General features: G+C 37.3%; 1 protein-coding gene across 7 annotated transcripts in view; it reads left to right on the top strand.

Moving 5' to 3' along the window:
• ZFP14 (ZFP14 zinc finger protein) overlaps window positions 1–18,659 on the top strand; it is a 35,614-nt gene that overhangs the window by 11,054 nt on the left and 5,901 nt on the right. For 2 of the 7 annotated variants that reach the window (XR_003427266.1, XR_003427267.1), the window contains exon 8: window positions 1,255–1,657. The exons of the other annotated variants lie outside the window; for them this stretch is intronic. The gene's annotated coding sequence lies outside the window, so the exon portion shown is untranslated. Of the gene's footprint in view, window positions 1–1,254; window positions 1,658–18,659 lie in introns of those variants that run through there. 7 annotated transcript variants of the gene reach the window in all.

An 18,659-nucleotide genomic window follows, 5' to 3' on the forward strand; every position in this document is an offset into this window, starting at 1 on the left:
AATAACTTTATGTCAGTAAATTTGACAAATTTAATGAAATGGAAAAAATCCGTGAAAAATATAGCTTACCAGACCTGACACAAGAGAAAAAAGAAAATATGAATAACTTCATATCTGCTGAAATAATTGAATCCATTATCAGAAGTCTTTCCAGAAAGAAAATGCTAGGCCCAAATGGTTTCACTGGTGAATTCTATTAAATATTTAAGGAAGAAATATTACAGTATTACACAAATTCCTTCAGAAAAAGAAAGAACTCCTTCCAATTCATTTTATGAGACTACTATAACTCTTTTACTAAGTTCATGAAGGATATAAGTCTATAATTTTTTTCCCTTTGGTAATTTCTATCCTTTGTGAATGTAGATGTAAAATGTTTAAAAAATATCAGGAAATTAAATCCAGCAATATATAAAAATGATGACCAAGTAGGGTTTATCCCAGGAAAACCCTATCTTGGTTTAACATTAAAAAATTAATCAGTGTAATTTAACATATTAACAGAAATGTGAGAAACCATGTGATCATCTCCATAGATGTAAAAATAGCATATGACAAAATTCAACATCTATTCATAATAAAAATTCTCAGGAAACTAGAAACTGAGGGGAGCTTCCTCAATCTGATAAGGGACATCTGCTGAAAAAATACTACATCATAAACTTCATCATACTTGATTGAAGAGTTTCCCCCAAGATTGTGAGCAAGGCAAGGATGCCCAGTCTCCCCAATTCTACTTAACATTGTATTGAAGGTTCTAGCATTGCAATAAGGCAAGAAAAAGAGATAAGAGATATTGTAAAGATCAGAAATGAAGAAGTAAAACTATTTGGAGATGGCATAATTATATACTTAGAAAATTGTAAGGAATCAAAATAACAGATACTCAAAGCAATACTTGAAGATCACAGTAAGATCACAGGATACAAGGTTGAGCTACAAAAATCAATTGTGTTATTATAAACTAAGAGTGAAAAAAATTAGAAAATTAAAGTCAATTAAGAAAACTTAAAGTCAATTAAGTCAATTTACAGTAGTGTCAAAAAAACAAAATACTAAGGAATAAATTTGACAAAATGTGTAAAACCTCTATAATAAAAATGATGGAACATTGCTAAGAGAAATAAAAGAAGACCTAATGAATAGAAAGATACCATTTTTGGGATGGGGACTCGGTATTGTAAAAATGTCTATTGTATAGATTCAACACAATTCCAGTCATAATCCTAGGAACCTTTTTTTTTTTTTTTGTAGACATTAACAAGCTGATTCTAAAATTTATATGGAAAAGCAGTGGACTTAGCATGTCTAAAACAATCTTGAAAAAGGAAGAGCATATTATAGAACTTAGACTACATGACTTCAAGATACTTCAAGATATATTATAAAACTCTAATAATCAAGACATTATGGTGTTGGCTAAGGATCAACAAACAGAACAGAGACCCTAGATGTAGACCTTACATGCGCTTAAAGGGTCATTTACTTATTGACAAAGGCATCAAAGCATTCTAGTGGAGAAAGGAAAGACTTCAACAACTGATGCTGGAATAGCTGGAAAAAAATCTTGAACTCTGTCTCATTCCAAAATTAATTTGAGATGTATTTTAAACATAAATATAAAAACTAAACATTAAAAAATCTTAAAAGCCAAATATAAAAGCTAAGTATAAAAAATAAAATGAAAATTTAAGAACTAAGTATACATTTTATATATAAGAAATATAAAGCTTTTAGAGGAAAACATAGGGGAATGACTTGGTAGTAGGCAAAGGTTTCTTAGGAGAAAGCAATAACCATAAAAATTAAAAATTGATGTCACAATTTATCTAAATTAAAAACTTTGTCTCATCAAAATATACTAATAAAAAAATGAATAGGTGAGTCACAGACTGAGAGAAAATAGTAGTAAAACAAAGGACCAGTATCCAGCCTCTACACTACAACTCAACAGTATAATGATGAACAACCCAATTAAAAAATGGGTAAAAGGTACATCCATACCATGGAATAATACTCACCAACAAAAAGGAATACATTATTAATACACACAACGACTTGGATGAACCTCAAGGAAATTATGCTGAGTGAGAAAAACCAATCACAGAAGGTTATATACTGTATGACTCTAATTGTCTAATATTTATGAAATAATAAAATTATAGAGATGGGAAATGGATTAGTGGTTGCCAGGGGTTAGGAACATAGGGAGGGGAGGAGATGGTTGGGCTATAAAGGAATAACACAAGGGAGTCTTGTGGTTATGATATAGTTGAGTATGTTCATTGTGGTAGTGGTTATGTAAGGCTATACATGTGATAAAATTGCATGGAACTATATACATACACATACGCGATGGCATGTATAACTGGTGAAATCTAAGTAAGCCCTATGGATTATACCAAGGGTAATTTCTTGGTTTGAATATTGTACTATAGTTTGTAAGATGTTAACATTGAAAGGGGCTGGGTGAAGCCTGCATGAGACTTTCCTGTACATTTCTTTGCAACCTCCTGTGAATCTACAGTTATTTCAAAATAAAAAGTAAATAAAAATGTCCTGTTGGGAGTGATAGGTAAAAGATTTGACAAAGAGAGGAGCTACTCTTTTTTCTTGATCAATGACTACAATTCATCTATATCTAAATCTGTATTAGGCAGCTCAGGCTGCCATAAAAAAATACCATGGACTGAGTGACTTAGACAACAGAAATGTATTTCCTCCTAATTCTGGTCGCCAGAAGTCTGAGATTAACATTTTGTGCCTGATGAGGGCTCTCTTCCTGGCTTGCAGATGGCCCTGTTCTCACACTGTCCTCACATGGTGAAGAGAGAGAGCACAATCTCTCTCTTCCTCCTGTAAGACCACCAGTCCTATCCTATTCTACCCACCAGTCCTGTGAATTAGGACTCCATCCTTATTACTTCATTTAACCTTAATTGCCTCCTAAAAGCACTTTCTCCAAATACAGTCACATTGGGTGTCATGGCTTAAATGTATAATTTTGGAGGGACACAATTTGGTCCATAGCAATATCTATATGGGATCAAGTTTCTTTCCAGTCTGACTAATATATGTGTATTTGCTTGCCTAAAAATATGTTGGTTCATTTATTCGGCAAATACTTGTGTGCCCAGTCTGAACCAAGCACTGTCCTAGACACCAGTAGGACAATTGTGAGCAAGAGTGGTAGTTCCCAGCAGTCTTGCTGTTTACATTTTAATAGGAGAAAGGACATTAAGTAAACAAGTAAATGAATAAACAATATTATATACTGACAAGTGTTATTAAGAAAAGTGAGAAGAAGAGGGATAGAAATTGGCAGGTGTAAACAGGTTTGTTTTAGGGTGGTTGGGGCTTTTTGAGAAGGTGATATTCGAGTGGAAACATGAAAAAAGAGCTCAAACCATATGAATATCTAAAGCAAGAAGCAAGAGCAGTCCTAATGGAACAGTAAATGCAGAGGTCTTGGGTCGGAGGAAAAAAGGCTTTGATGTTTGAGGAACAGCAAGAAGACCAGGATGATTACTCAAAAGGTAAGTGAAAAGTAGAGTGCCAAGATGAAGTCAGTAAGTTAGGCAAGGGCTAAATCTTGTAAACGTTTGTATGTCATAGGGGAAGGCATGTGACTTTATTTTTATTTTTTGCCCTGTTGCACCGCTTGCCAGATCTCAGTTCCCCAACCAGGGATTGAACCCGGGCCACAGCAGTGAAAGCCTGAAATCCTAACCCCTAGGCCACCAGGGAACTCCTGGCATGTGATTTTGAAGTGTGATAGAAAGGCATTGGAGGTTTCTGAGCAGGGGAATGACATGAGCTGGTTTATTTTATAATTATCACTCTATGGAGAATAGATCGAATGGGGGCAAAATGGATAGTAGGAAGACCAATTAGGAGGCTATTTCATTTGTCCCAGTGGAATATGGTAGTGGTTTTTAATTAATTAATTAATTTATATTTATGGCTGCATTGGGTCTTTGTTGTTGCATGTGGGCTTTCTCTAGTTGCAGCGAGTGGGGGCTACTCCTTGTTGCGGTGCACAGGCTTCTCATTGCAGTGGCCTCTCCTGTTGTGAAGCATGGGCTCCAGGCACAGGGGCTTCAGTAGTTGTGGCACGAGGGCTCAGTAGAAGTGGCTCGTAGGCTTTAGAGCGCAGGCTCAGTAGTTGTGACCCATGGGCTTAGTTGCTCTGTGGCATGTGGGATCTTCCCAGACCAGGGCTCGAACCCGTGTCCCCTGCATTGGCAGGTGGATTCTTAACCACTGTGCCACCAGGGAAGTCCCTGGTAATGTTTTTGATTTGAATGGTACTGGTGGAATGACAGATATTAGGTTCATGGTGGGTTTGTCCAGAAGATACTGGGCTGCTCCTCTGTCTGGATCCTCTCCTCTTCTCACTGGAACTCCCGAACAACCTATACAAGGCTGCCCCCACAAGTGGATGTCCTCTTTACCCAGATTGGACTCCTCACACAGCCTCCTCCCCCCTATGTAGATAAGGAGCATCTTTGTCTTTTAATTGGTATATTTTATCCATCTACATTTAAGTAATTTTCTTATATATTTGGGCTTAAATCTACTGTCTTCCTAGTTTTTTCTGTTTATTCAACATGTCCTTTCTTCCTTTTTTCCATCTCCTGCCTATTTTTGGATTAATCAAGTATTTTTCTTTTTTTTTTTTTTTGCGGTATGTGGGCCTCTCACTGTTGTGGCCTCTCCCATTGCAGAGCACAGACTCCGGACGCGCAGGCTCAGCGGCCATGGCTCACGGGCCCAGCCGCTCCGCAGCATGTGGGATCTTCCCAGACCGGGGCACAAACCCGTGTCCCCTGCATCAGCAGGCGGGCTCTCAACCACTGCGCCACCAGGGAAGCCCTGTTAAAGCTATCTGTTAAAATTTTTTTTTTTTTAATCTTTAGGCTCTGTTGTCAGGCAAAGGGATTTTTAAAAAAAAAATTTTTTTTTTTGGCTGCTCTGTGCAGCTTGCAGGATCTTAGTTCCCTAACCAGGGATTGAACCTGCACCCTTGGCAGTGAAAGCATGGAGTCCTAACCACTGGACTGCCAGGGAATTCCCATAAAGCTATCTGTTAAATTTTTAATTTTACTTATTGTAATTTTAAGTTATAAAAATTTTATTTGGGTATTTTTAATGAATTCTACCTCTGGTTAAATTCTCCATCTTCTATCTGTTTTCTTGGAATTTTTGAAAAATATTATTTATTTGGTTGTGTGGGGCCTTGGTTGTGGCAGGTGGGCTCCTTAGTTGTGGCTCGTGGGCTCCTTAGTTGCAGCATGTGGGCTCCTTAGTTGCGGCAGGCGGGCTCCTTAGTTGCAGCTCCAGGGCTCCTTAGTTGTGGCTCTAGGGCTCCTTACTTGCGGCTCCCCAGCTCCTTAGTTGTGGCATGTGGGCTCCTTAGTTGTGGCTCACCAGCTCATTAGTTGTGGCACACAGGCTCCTCAGTTTGGCATGTGAACTCTTAGTTGTGGCATGCATGTGGGATCTAGTTCCCTGGCTGGGGATTGAACCCAGGCCCCCTGCATTGGGAGTGCGGAGTCTTAGCCACTGTGCCACCAGGGAAGCCCCTGTTTTTTTGGAATATTAATCACAGTTTTGTAATAGCTTGGGTCTGTTTCTGTTGTCTGCTTAACCTCTTGTTTTTTAGTCATTTTTCTCCAGTCTTTTATACCTGATTATTTATGGTCAAATTCTGGACATTGTGTTTGAAAATTTTTAGAGGCTCTGAAAGTTTCTGAACAATATGTTGTCTTTCTTCAGAGATGATTTACTTTGCCTCTGGTAGGCATACAGAGCATGGGCTGATCAACTTCATCCATTTAAGAATAGTCTGTTTACTGCCTGTTTGTAGCTCTTCTGGGGTCTCAGCTGAAAGTCTGGGATGATTATTAGGAAACTTCCTCTTTAGAGGGATCTGGACTCCAATTTCTGTCTCCCTAGCACTTTGAGACTGCCAAAATCTCTACTTGGACTTTTAGCCTTTTCGAAGTTACTTTCTGCTTAACTTCATGGCCTTGATTGATGCTCAGTTTGAGGGTCAGCAAATACCTCAGGGGAAATTCCATGCAGAGTGTTGGCTGAATTCAACATGTTTGCTTTCTCTCCAGGACGTTGGCTGTCCAGTCCTGGCTGCTTTGGTTGTTCATTAGTATCATCAAACAATTATTTTAATTAACCATTTCAGTTGTCTTGGGTGGGTTAGTCTAAAACTAGCTTCTCTGTCATAGTCAGAAACAGAAGTCTCCTTTCCCACCTCTTCTTATAGTATTTCTATATTTTAGAGTAAATAACATGTAAATTATGTTCTGTAACCCTAATCCTCACATTATTAACACACTTTGTTAAAATTAGTCATAGAGTTAAAAAGTTTCAATACTCATACCAATTGTTATGACATAGTTTTGATTTTCCTTCTTTCCAGATCTCTCTTTCTTTTCTTAATTTATTCTTTACTGAATTCCTCAAGAAAGGCTGATGGGTCCTAATGCAATTTACATATCTTCTACTTTACTTTATTCAAGTACATAATATTGTTATCAACAATGTTTCTTTATCATTTTATTTTGAATTATTGAATTTTATTTTATTTTTTTTATACAGTAGGTTCTTATTAGTCATCCATTTTATACACATCAGTGTATACATGTCAATCCCAATCTCCCAATTCATCACACCACCACCACCACACCCCGCCACTTCCCCCCTTGGTGTCCATACATTTGTTCTCTACATTTGTGTCTCAATTTCTACCCTTCAAACCAGTTCATCTGTACCATTTTTCTAGGTTCCACATACATGCGTTAATATATTATATTTGGTTTTCTCTTTCTGACTTACTTCACTCTATGACAGTCTCTAGATCCATCCACGTCTCAACAGATGACCCAATTTCGTTCCTTTTTATGGCTGAGTAATATTCCATTGTATATATGTACCACATCTTTTTTATCCATTTGTCTGTTGATGAGCATTTAGGTTGCTTCCATGACCTGGCTATTGTAAATAGTGCTGCAATGAACATTGGGGTGCACATGTCTTTTTGAATTATGGTTTTCTCTGGGTATATGCTCAGTAGTGGGATTGCTGGATCATATGGTAATTCTATTTTTAGTTTTTAAAAGAACCTCCATACTGTTCTCCATAGTGGCTGTATCAATTTACATTCCCACCAACAGTGCAAGAGGGTTCCCTTTTCTCCACACCCTCTCCAGCATTTCTTGTTTGTAGGTTTTCTGACGATGTCCATTCCAACTGGTGTGAGGTGATACCTCATTGTAGTTTTGATTTGCATTTCTCTAATAATAGTGATGTTGAGCAGCTTTTCATGTGTCTCTTGGCCATCTGTATATCTTCTTTGGAGAAATGTCTATTTAGGTCTTCTGCCGAGTTTTGGATTGGGTTGTTTGTTTTTTTATTGTTGAGCTGCATGAGCTGTTTATGTATTTTGGAGATTAATCCTTTGTCCATTGATTCATTTGCAAATATCTTCTCCAATTTTGAGGGTTGTCTTTTCATCTTGTTTATTGTTTCCTTTGCTGTGCAAAAGCTTTGAAGTTTCATTAGGTCCCATTTGTTTATTTTTGTATTTATTTCCATTACTCTAGGAGGTGGATCAAAAAAAATCTTGTTGTGATTTATGTCAAAGAGTGTTCTTCCTGTGTTTTCCTCTAAGAGTTTTATACTGTCCGATCTTAGATTTAGGTCTGTAATCCATTTTGAGTTTATTTTTGTGTATGATGTTAGGGAGTGTTCTAATTTCATTCTTTTAAATGTACCTGTCCAGTTTTACCAGCACCACTTATTGAAGAGACTGTCTTTTCTCCATTTTATATCCTTGTCTCCTTTGTATATCCTTGCCGACTTTGTCATAGATTAGTTGACCATAGGTGAGTGGGTTTATCTCTGTGCTTTCTATCGTGTTCCATTGATCTGTATTTCTGTTTTTGTGCTAGTACCATATTGTTTTGATTACTCTAGCTTTGTAGTATAGTCTGAAGTCAGGGAGTCTGATTCCTCCAGCTCTGTTTTTTTCCCTCAAGACTGCTTTGGCTCTTCGGGGTCTTTTGTGTCTCCATGCAAATTTAAAGATTTTTTGTTCTAGTTCTGCAAAAGTGCCATTGGTAATTTGTTAGGGATTGCTTTGAATCTGTAGATTGCTTTGGGTAGTACAGTCATTTTCACAATGTTGATTCTTCCAATCCAAGAACATGGTATATCTCTCCATCTGTTGGTATCATCTTTAATTTCTTTCATCAGTGTCTTATAGTTTTCTGCATGCAGGTCTTTTGTCTCCCTCAGTAGGTTTATTCCTAGGCAGTTTATTCTTTTTGTTGCGGTGGTAAATGGGACTGTTTCCTTCATTTCTCTTTCAGATTTTTCATCATTAGTGTATAGGAATGCAAGAGATTACTGTGCATTAATTTTGTATCCTGCAACTTTACCAGATTCATTGATTAGCTCTAGTAGTTTTCTGGTAGCATCTTTAGGATTCTCTATGTATAATATCATGTCATCTGCAAAGAGTGAGAGTTTTACTACTTCTTTTCCAATTTGTATTCCTTTTATTTCTTTTTCTTCTCTGATTGCCATGGGTAGGACTTCCAAAACTATGTTGAATAGTAATGGTGAGAGTGGACATCTTTGTCTTGTTCCTGCTCTTAGAGGAAATGCTTTCAGTTTTTCCCCATGGAGAATGATGTTTGCTGTGGGTTTGTCATATATGGCCTTTATTATGTTGAGGTAGGTTCCCTCTATACTCACTTTCTGGAGAGTTTTTATCATAAATGGGTGTTGAATTTTGTCAAAAGCATTTTCTGCATCTGTTGAGATGATCATATGGTTTTCGTTCTTCAAATGTTAATATGGTGTATCACATTGATTGATTTGCATATACTGAAGAATTCTTGCATCCCTGGGATAAATCCCACTTGATCATGGTGTATGATCCTTTTAACGTGTTGTTGGATTCTGTTTGCTAGTATTTTGTTGAGGATTTTTATATCTATATCCATCAGTGATATTGGTCTGTAACTTTCTTTTCTTGTAGTATCTTTGTCTGGTTTTGGTATCAGGGTGGTGGTGGCCTCATAGAATGAGTTTGGGAGTGTTCCTTCCACTGCAATTTTTGGAAGAGTTTGAGAAGGATGGGTGTTAGCTCTTTTCTAAATGTTTGATAGAATTCATCTGTGAAGCCATCTGGTCCTGGACTTTTGTTTGTTAGAAGATTTTTAATCACAGTTTCAATTTCATTACTTGTGATTGGTCTGTTCATATTTTTTCTATTTATTCCTGGTTCAGTCTTGGAAGGTTATACCTTTCTAAGAATTTGTCCATTTCTTCCAGGTTGTCCATTTTATTGGCATAGAGTTGCTTGTAGTAGTCTCTTAGGATGCTTTGTATTTCTGTGGTGTCTGTTTAACTTCTCCTTTTTCATTTCTAATTTTACTGATTTGAGTCCTCTTCCTCTTTTTCTTGATGAGTCTGGCTAATGGTTTATCAATTTTGTTTATCTTCTCAAAGAACCAGCTGTTAGTTTTATTGATCCTTGCTACTGTTTTCTTTGTTTCTATTTCATTTATTTCTGCTCTGATCTTTATGATTTCTTTCCTTCTGCTAACTTTGGGTTGTTTTGTTCTTCTTTCTCTAGTTCCTTTAGGTGTAAGGTTAGATTGTTTATTTGAGATTTTTCTTGTTTCTTGAGGTAGGCTTTTATAGCTATAATCTTCCCTCTTAGAACTGCTTTTGCCGCATCCCATAGGTTTTGGATCGTCGTGTTTTCATTGTCATTTGTCTCTAGGTATTTTTTGATTTCCTCTTTGATTTCTTCAGTGATCTCCTGGTTATTTAGTAACGTATTGTTTAGCCTCCATGTGTTTGTGTTTTTTACGTTTTTTTCCCTGTAATAGATTTCTAATCGCATAGCGTTGTGGTTAGAAAAGATGCTTGATATGATTTCAATTTTCTTAAATTTACTGAGGCTTGATTTGTGACCCATGACGTGATCTATCCTGGAGAATGTTCCGTGCACACTTTAGAAGAAAGTGTAATCTGCTGTTTTTGGATGGAATGTCTTATAAATATCAATTAAATCTGTCTGGTCTATTGTGTCATTTAAAGCTTCTGTTTCCTTATTTATTTTCATTTTGGATGATCTGCCCATTGGTGTAAGTGAGGTGTTAAAGTCCCCCACTCTTATTGTGTTACTGTCGATTTCCTCTTTTATAGCTGTTAGCAGTTGCCTTATGTATTGAGGTGCTCCTATGTTGGATGCATATATATTAATAATTGTTATATCTTCTTATTGGATTGTCCCTTGATCATTACGTAGTGTCCTTCCTTGTCTCTTGTAACATTCTTTATTTTAAAGTCTATTTTCTCTGTTACGAGTATTGCTAGCTTTCTTTTGATTTCCATTTGTATGGAATATCTTTTTCCATCCCCTCACTTTCAGTCTCTATGTGTCCGTAGGTCTGAAGTGGGTCTCTTGTATACAGCATATATATGAGTCTTGTTTTTGTATCCATTCAGCAAGCCTGTGTCTTTTGGTTGTAGCATTTAATCCATTCACGTTTAAGGTAATTATCGATATGTACCTATGACCATTTTCTTAATTGTTTTGGGTTTGTTTTTGTAGGTCCTTTTCTTCTCTTGTGTTTCCCACTTAGAGAAGTTCCTTTAGCATTTGTTGTAGAGCTGGTTTGGTGGTGCTGAATTCTCTTAGCTTTTGCTTGTCTGTAAAACTTTTGTTTTCTCCACCGAATCTGAATGAGATCATTGCTGGGTAGAGTAATCTTGGTTGTAGGTTTCATCACTTTAAGTGTATCATGCCACTCCCTTCTGGCTTGTAGAGTTTCTGCTGAGAAATCAGCTGTTAACCTTATGGGAGTTCCCTTGTATGTTATTTGTCATTTTTCCCTTGCTGCTTTCAGTAAGTTTTCTTTGTCTTTAATTTTTGCCAATTTGATTACTATGTGTCTCAGCGTATTTCTCCTTGGGTTTATCCTGTATGGGACTCTCTGCACTTCCCGGAATTGGGTGGCCATTTCCTTTCCCATGTTAGGGAAGTTTTTGACTATAATCTCTTCAAATATTTTCTTGGGTCCTTTCTCTCTCTCTTCTCCTTCTGGGACCCCTATAATGCGAATGTTGTTGCATTTAATGGTGTCCTCGAGGTCTCTTAGGCTGTCTTCATTTCTTTTCATTCTTTTCTCTTTATTCTGTTCCACAGCAGTGAATTCTTCCATTCTGTCTTCCAGGTCACTTATCCGTTCTTCTGCTTCAGTTGTTCTGCTATTGATTCCTTCTAGTGTATCTTTCATTTCAATTATTGTATTGTTCATCTCTGTTTGTTTGTTCTTTAATTCTTCTAAATCTTTGTTAAACATTTCTTGTATCTTCTCGATCTTTGCCTCCATTCTTTTTCCAAGGTCCTGCATCATCTTCACTATCATTATTCTGAATTCTTTTGCTGGAAGGTTGCCTATCTCCACTTCATTTAGTTGTTTTTCTTGTGTTTTATCTTGTTCCTTCATCTGGTACATAGCCCTCTGCCTTTTCATTTTGTCTATCTTTCTGTGAATGTGGTTTTTGTTCCACAGGCTGCAGGATTATAGTTCTTCTTGCTTCTCAACAATATGTTTAACCTGAAAATTTTTTAATATTTTAATGCAGTTTTTTGTCATCAATGTCAATATTATTTTTGTTATTTTTTATTTTTTTTAAAGTATGTATTGTAATTTATTTTGATTGCTTCAGGTGTTAGTTGCAGGCACACAGGATCTTCGTTAAGGCATGTGGGATCTTTTCGTTGTGGCTCGCAGGCTCTTTGTTGCGTCACTTGGGCTTCTCTCTAGTTGTGGTGTGCAGGCTCCAGGGCACATGGGCTCTGTAGTTAGTGACACACAGCCTCTCTATTTGAGGCGCACGAGCTCAGTAGTTGTCGTGCACAGGCTTAGTTGTCCCGTGGCATGTGAGATCTTAGTTCTCTGACCAGGGATCAAACCTGCGTCCCCTGCATTGGAAGGTGGATTGTTTACCACTGGACCACCAGGGAAGTCCCTGTATGATTACTGGAGGTTTTTAGTGTGCCTCTACTAACTTTGGAGTATTCCCTTCTTATTAGTCTTCTTTTCCAGTTTTTAAAAAATTATTGGTTATTTCTCCATATAGATTCTTGAATTAACATGTCTAATTCTAGGAAAAAATAAATTCATTGGTATTTTTAATTTGGATTGTGTTAATTTTATTCTACCTCTCTGTTTGCATAAAATGCATCTGTTGGATCTTACAGCAAGATTGCTTTTCTAAGGAGCATTATAAGAAAGAAATAAATCATTTGACTGTCATATTATTTCTGTTAAAAGACTAACTTTCTAGTTCTAGAAGAGAAATTATTTTCTTCTTCCGCTTGTTGAGTAGAATTTTCCACTGGGATTCAGAATCACAGAGTATCAGTTAAAACTGCAAGCCACCTTATGGCCACCCCTCTTATGCTTTTGGGATCTCTCAGGAAGGAACCACATCGTGCTGATTTCTCTGAAAGCTGCTTTCTCCAAAGCAGGAGCAGCACTTCATCCAGGAGGTCTCAGAATTTTGCAGCTCAGGTGGAGTCATATCCTGATCTCTTTGGTTGCCCTGCTGAGACATCCTCCAGACTTCCCATGTTTTGGGGTCTGCTTGTGTCACCCTAAGAAATAGGGACTGTGTAGTGTAATCTCGTGGAGGTTTACCTGGATTTAGGGTGTCAGTTACCCCAGTTTTTCAGTAGTAGCTATATATTTGTGTAGAAAACCCCAAACAAAAATATTTCGCTAATCCTTTTAAAACATATACTTAAGGGCTTCCCTGATGGCTCAGTGGTTTAGAATTCATCTGCCAATGCAGGGGACACGGGTTCGAGCCCTGGTCCGGGAAGATCCCACATGCCACGGAGCAACTAAGACCGTGTGCCACAACTACTGAGCCCACATGCCACAACTTCTGAAGCCAACATGCCTAGAGCCCATGGTCCACAACAAGAGAAGCCACCATAATGAGGAGTCTGCGCAGCACAACAAAGAGTACCCCCCACTTACTGCAACTAGAGAAAGCCCGCTAACAGCAATGAAGACCCAATGCAGGCAAAAATAAATTAATTAATTAAAAAATTTTTAAAAATAATAAAACATATACTTAAAAGCCATTTACACAAATGGATTTAAAGTGTAGTGTTGATCCTTAATTCGAATCAGTGTAGCATTATTGCATTGCATTAGGCCACTTATATCTCTGACCTACAGGCTTTTTCCATTCTAGGTGATAATCTGGTGACTAAAGTAAGCCATTACAAATTAATTTTTGGAACAGAGTTTGGGCAAAAAGAAAAATGACTTTTAGAGTTCATAATTAAATATTTCAGAACAAATAAAAAGAAGTAGAATATAGGTGAGTTAGAGGGACAAGACACTTTACATTCATTTTTTTTTAAATAGACTTCATTCATAGTCTCCATTCACAGCAAAATTGAATGGAAGGTACAGAAATTTTCCACATACTCCCTGAGGATTGCATTATTTTTATAAGTTAGTGGGAATCTACATGTTTTTTGTGTTTACATTTTTATACTTTAAAAAATTCAGTTTATTGATGAATATATAATTGACATACATTAAAATTCACTCTTTTTAGTATCCAGTTTTAGACATTTTAATAAACATATATAGTTATGTAACTACCACTACAATCAATTTTTAGAACAGTTCCTAAGTCTCCTCATGCTCCCAGTGTTTCTTCACTAAGTTAAATCTAGCTTTTGGGCTAAGAAATACACTTTTTATCATGTTAAGGAAGTAACTGTATATTCCTATTATTTTGAGTGCTTTTTTTTATAAATAATGAGTGCTGAGTTAATGTCAGATGGCTTTCCAGTGTCTTTAGAAATAAGTGTATAATTTTAATCCTTAGAATAATTAATATTATAGGGATTTCCTTGGCAGTCCAGTGGTTAAGACTCCGTGCTTCCAATGCAGGGGGCATGGGTTCAGTCCCTGGTCAGGTAACTAAGATTCCACATGCTGTGTGGCCAAAAAAATAAAATAAAATAAAAATAAATTTTAAAAAAGAATAATTAATATTATAAATTTTTTAGAAAATTTACTAATGTTGAACTGTCCTTCCATTCTCAGGGTAAGCCTCAGTTAGTTATGATATATTTTCTTTTAGTGTGCTATGAGTTTTGGCATGAAATTTTATAAGTGATATTGGCATATAGCTTTCCTTTACTAGGTTTAGATTTCATTTTTAAACTCACTTAAAAATAATTTGGGGGGCTTCCCTGGTGGCGCAGTGGTTAAGAATCCGCTTGCCTGTGCAGGGGACATGGGTTCGATCCCTGGTCCAGGAAGATCCCTCATGCCATGGAGCAACTAAGCCCATGCGCCACAACTACTAAGCCTGTGCGCCACAACTACTGAAGCCTAAGTGCCTAGAGCCCATGCTCTGCAACAAGAGCAATGAGAAGCCGGCACACTGCAACCAAGAGTAGCCCCTGCTCGCTGCAGCTAGAGAAAGCCCACGTGCAACAACAAAGACCAAACGCAGCCAAAAATAAAATAAACTTTAAAAAATAACTTGGAAAAAAAATAACTTGGAATTATTTTCTTATTTTTAACGTGCTGGGCTACTTTAAATATTGTGCTACATGCTTTCTAAAGTTTTGATAATCTTCAAGATAGTTTTTGGAGAAGGTCTTTGACTACTTTCTCTATATTTTCTTAGAAAATTATCCTTTATTGCCACAGTAGTTCCTTACGATTTTCAAAATATTCTGTTTTATTAATAATTTGTTAGTGTCAAGAAGTGTAAAGGGTCTGAAATTTTACCCTACTTGCAAGCTAACGAGTAGCCTACAGCAGTGTCATGGGTGCTGGCAGAAGACACAAGACTCCTAATCCAAAGGCAGAGGATTTTATTGCTCAAAGCACAACAAGCAGCATGAACATCAACATATTTGCCTTGTTCCTCTTTGCCCACAAGTTCCATGGGGGTGATGCGGATGGTCCAGGTAGATACGTGAACATTCAGTGAGCTGCATTATGGGAGAGGACCCGGAGTTTAGAGAACCCAAATCTTTCATAATGGGTAATACACATGCATGACCTTTGCTTTGAGGGAGATACTACCTTTATTATATTGAACAGTTAGCAAACCTGTAGGTTGATTTACAGAGAGAGAGTATCTCTGCCTTCCAAGGGTATTTGTTATACAAACATTCTCAAAATGATAGTCCAGAAAAAAGGTAGTCAGTGTTTCTGCTTGCAAGATATGCTCTGATACCTAGTTGCTGTTTTTTATTTTGTTTGAATGCTTTCCTTTTTTTCCTTAAAAAAAATATATTTTTTTAATTTATTATTTTTGGCTGTGTTGGGTCTTTGTAGCTGTGCACGGGCTTTCTCTAGTTGTGGTGAGTGGGGGCTGCTCTTCGTTGCGGTGCATGTGCTTCTCATTGCGGTGGCTTCTCTTGTTGCAGAGCACGAACTCTAGGAACGCAGGCTCAGTAGTTGTGACTTATGGGCTCCAGAGCGCAGGCTCAGTAGTTTTGGTGCACGGGCTTAGTCGCTCCATGGCATGAGGGATCTTCCTGGATCAGGGATTGAACCTGTGTCCCCTGCATTGGCAGGCAGATTCTTAACTGCTGTGCCACCAGGGAAGTCCCTCCTGTTTTTTCTTATTATCTTAGCAGTTGGTTAATATATTTCATTTAATTTTTTCAAACAACCTGGGTTTTTCACTTGCATATTAATTTCATTATTTTACTGTTATCTAATTAATGGAATTCTGCATTTATTTTAATTTATTTTCTCCTGGGTTCCTCAGTATATTTTGTTGTTCTTTTCTTAAGTTTTGAGTGGGATACTCATATATTTTTTTTCTTTCATTTCTATTGCTCTATTTAAATGTATTGATGAATTTTCTTCTAAGATCTGTAGCTGTATTTCATAGATTCTTGATAATGTGGTGTTTTCAGTATTCTAGAAATTCTTCAATTTTTTTAAATTTAGTAAATAGTTTTAAATTTTTGAAGTGAAGATGTCTCTTGGTTTTAAGATTTTATTTCTCATTTTGTTTCACAGTGATCAAGCAATGATTTGAGTCATTTCAACAGTTTTATACATTTATACGGTAGTCACAGAAAAATACTTTCCTATCTCTCCTATCCCATCTTCTCCCATCTCTTTTCTTACTTCATTTGCATTTAGATATTCTTCACTCAAGTCCCCCATCTGGGTCACTGTCTTCAAGCCCACATCTAACATAGCCTTTATTTGTACTCTCTTGTACTCAGGTGATACCAAATCCCATTCCATAGTTGACAGCCATTCTTCTGTACTCAATATCTACACATGCCTTTTTGCTCAGGATTTCATAAGCCTGTCAATATTAGCATGATTGAAAAATATTTGAGATCATTCTCTGGGAAGTACGTAAGTTTCTGCGGCTATGTAGGATTGGAGAGGAGCACCTAGGGAAGATATGGAGGAGCAAGTGTTTGAGTAAATGTAGCACTGATGTAGTAATCGTATGAACTCTGGTGGAGGTAAGCAAGTCATTGTAGTACAGTATAAAAGATTAGAGGCAGGGCCTCCCTGGTGGTGCAGTGGTCACAAATCCACCTGCTAGTGCAGGGGACACCAGTTTGAGCCCTGGTCTGGGAAGATCTCACATGCTGCGGAGCAGCTAGACCCGTGCACCACAACTACTGAGCCTGCACTCTAGAGCCCACAAGCCACAACTACTGAGCCCACGTGCCACAACTACTGATGCCTGCATGCCACAACTCCTGAAGCCTGCATGACACAACTACTGAAGCCTGAGCACCTAGAGCCCGTGCTCCACAACAAGAGAAGCCACCTCAATGAGAAGCCCATGCACTGCAATGAAGAGTAGCCCCTGCTCACTGCAACTAGATAAAGCCTGCGCACAGCAACAAAGACCCAACACAGCCAGAAATAAAATAAATTTAAAAAAAGGTTAGAGACGGATGTATATATTTGTTAGTGATTACATAATTGTGGGAATTAAATGAGTAACATCTATTGTGAATTTGGGGTTGCTTATTCAATAGTAAGTGAACTTAGAATCGTTTCTGCCACTGGGAAAACTTAGGGGTAAGAGACTAATGGAATAACAAGTGAGAAAATTAATAAATATGTTATTGCAATGTTATAGAGACGAGCAACATGTTTCTGGGATAGAGCATAAAGTGCTTAGACTTAAATAGGATCAGCAGGAATATCTTTTCTGAAGAAGTGATTTTTGATTTGAGATCTGAGGATGAAGAGAAGTCAAGCACACAAAATCAGAGGATTTCTCAAAGAAGGAGCAACCTGTCAAGAGCCCTATTTAATGGCAACAGTTGCATTAAACATTAAACAGTGCATTTTGTGAGCTGAAAAGAGGCCTTTATGGCATGAACAGAGAAAGTAAATGGGAGAAGAGTTGATAAGCAGAAGCCTTATTATTCATGCTCAGGTATTTCTGTTTTATTCTAATTGTAAAGAGAAATCATTGAAAACGTTTAAGTAGAGAGACTCAAACATTGATCAGCAACAGGGTCATTTATTGTCAGATATAAAAAAGAACAAAACAAAAACATGTGCAGGAACTAGTCCTGTAGATCTTGTTTCAGTCAAACATCTCTGTATAGTTTTAACAGACCTTTAGGTGATTCTTACACACACTTAAATCAGGCCTCCACTGATTTACCTTGTTTGCCTAATCACCAACCTCACCTCCATTCCTGAACTTTCTTTATTCTCTGTTTCCTTTGCCTTGTTTTGAAATGTATGAGAATATAGTCTGTTCCATAATACAGTTAATAATCCGTAATACAAATTAGCTTAGTAATGATATGAAGTAGGGAATGATATCAGTATAATGTGGAACTTAGTTGTTTCACAGGTAATTTTCCTGGTTGAATAGTGCCAGAATGGTAGAAATAGATTTATAACATTCAGCAGGAAAGGTAAAAGCCTTTAATTTGATACTTTATTGTTAAGAGCCCTTACACCTCCATATTAAGAAAATTAATAATAAATGCCTACATTCAGGCTCCCTCCCCAGACATGGATACCATCAACCTTGCATGTCTCCTAGCTGATGACAGGTTTCACTTTATCCTATTTCCATCTTAATGGTAGCCTCACTGGCTCAGGGCTTTATTTTCATGTACAATGTCTCAGCACCTGAAATCCAGTGTTTTCAATTTTTTGTGTGCATTTTAATATCCATGATGCAGCCTTCAGCTGTGTTGAGCTGCCTTTCAGGTTATCTCTTGAGATATCAATTATTATATTTGTTAGTGCTCTGCCAATAAAGTTGCATAGATTTGAGTGTTCTTCTCCAGCCCTGTTTTCCCCATAAACTCTAATTTTTGGTGTGTAATTTTACAGAAGATAGGTTTTTTTAGGTACACATATGTGTTATTGTAGCAAGAATGCCTATCTTCTAGAGATGTCTAATCCATTCACTGGTAATGATGCTGAAAATTCAGCCTTTGTGCACCAGTGCCATATCGAATCTTGGAGACAGAGGTTTGGGTGAAGTAGAAAAGAATAGCTTTATTGCTTTGCCAGGGAAACGGGGACACAGCAGGCTAGTGCCTC

This window comes from Aethalodelphis obliquidens, unplaced genomic scaffold, assembly GCF_003676395.1.
Source record: "Aethalodelphis obliquidens isolate GAN/ISIS:26980383/991018 unplaced genomic scaffold, ASM367639v1 scaffold43, whole genome shotgun sequence".
Lineage (NCBI taxonomy): Eukaryota > Metazoa > Chordata > Mammalia > Artiodactyla > Delphinidae > Aethalodelphis > Aethalodelphis obliquidens.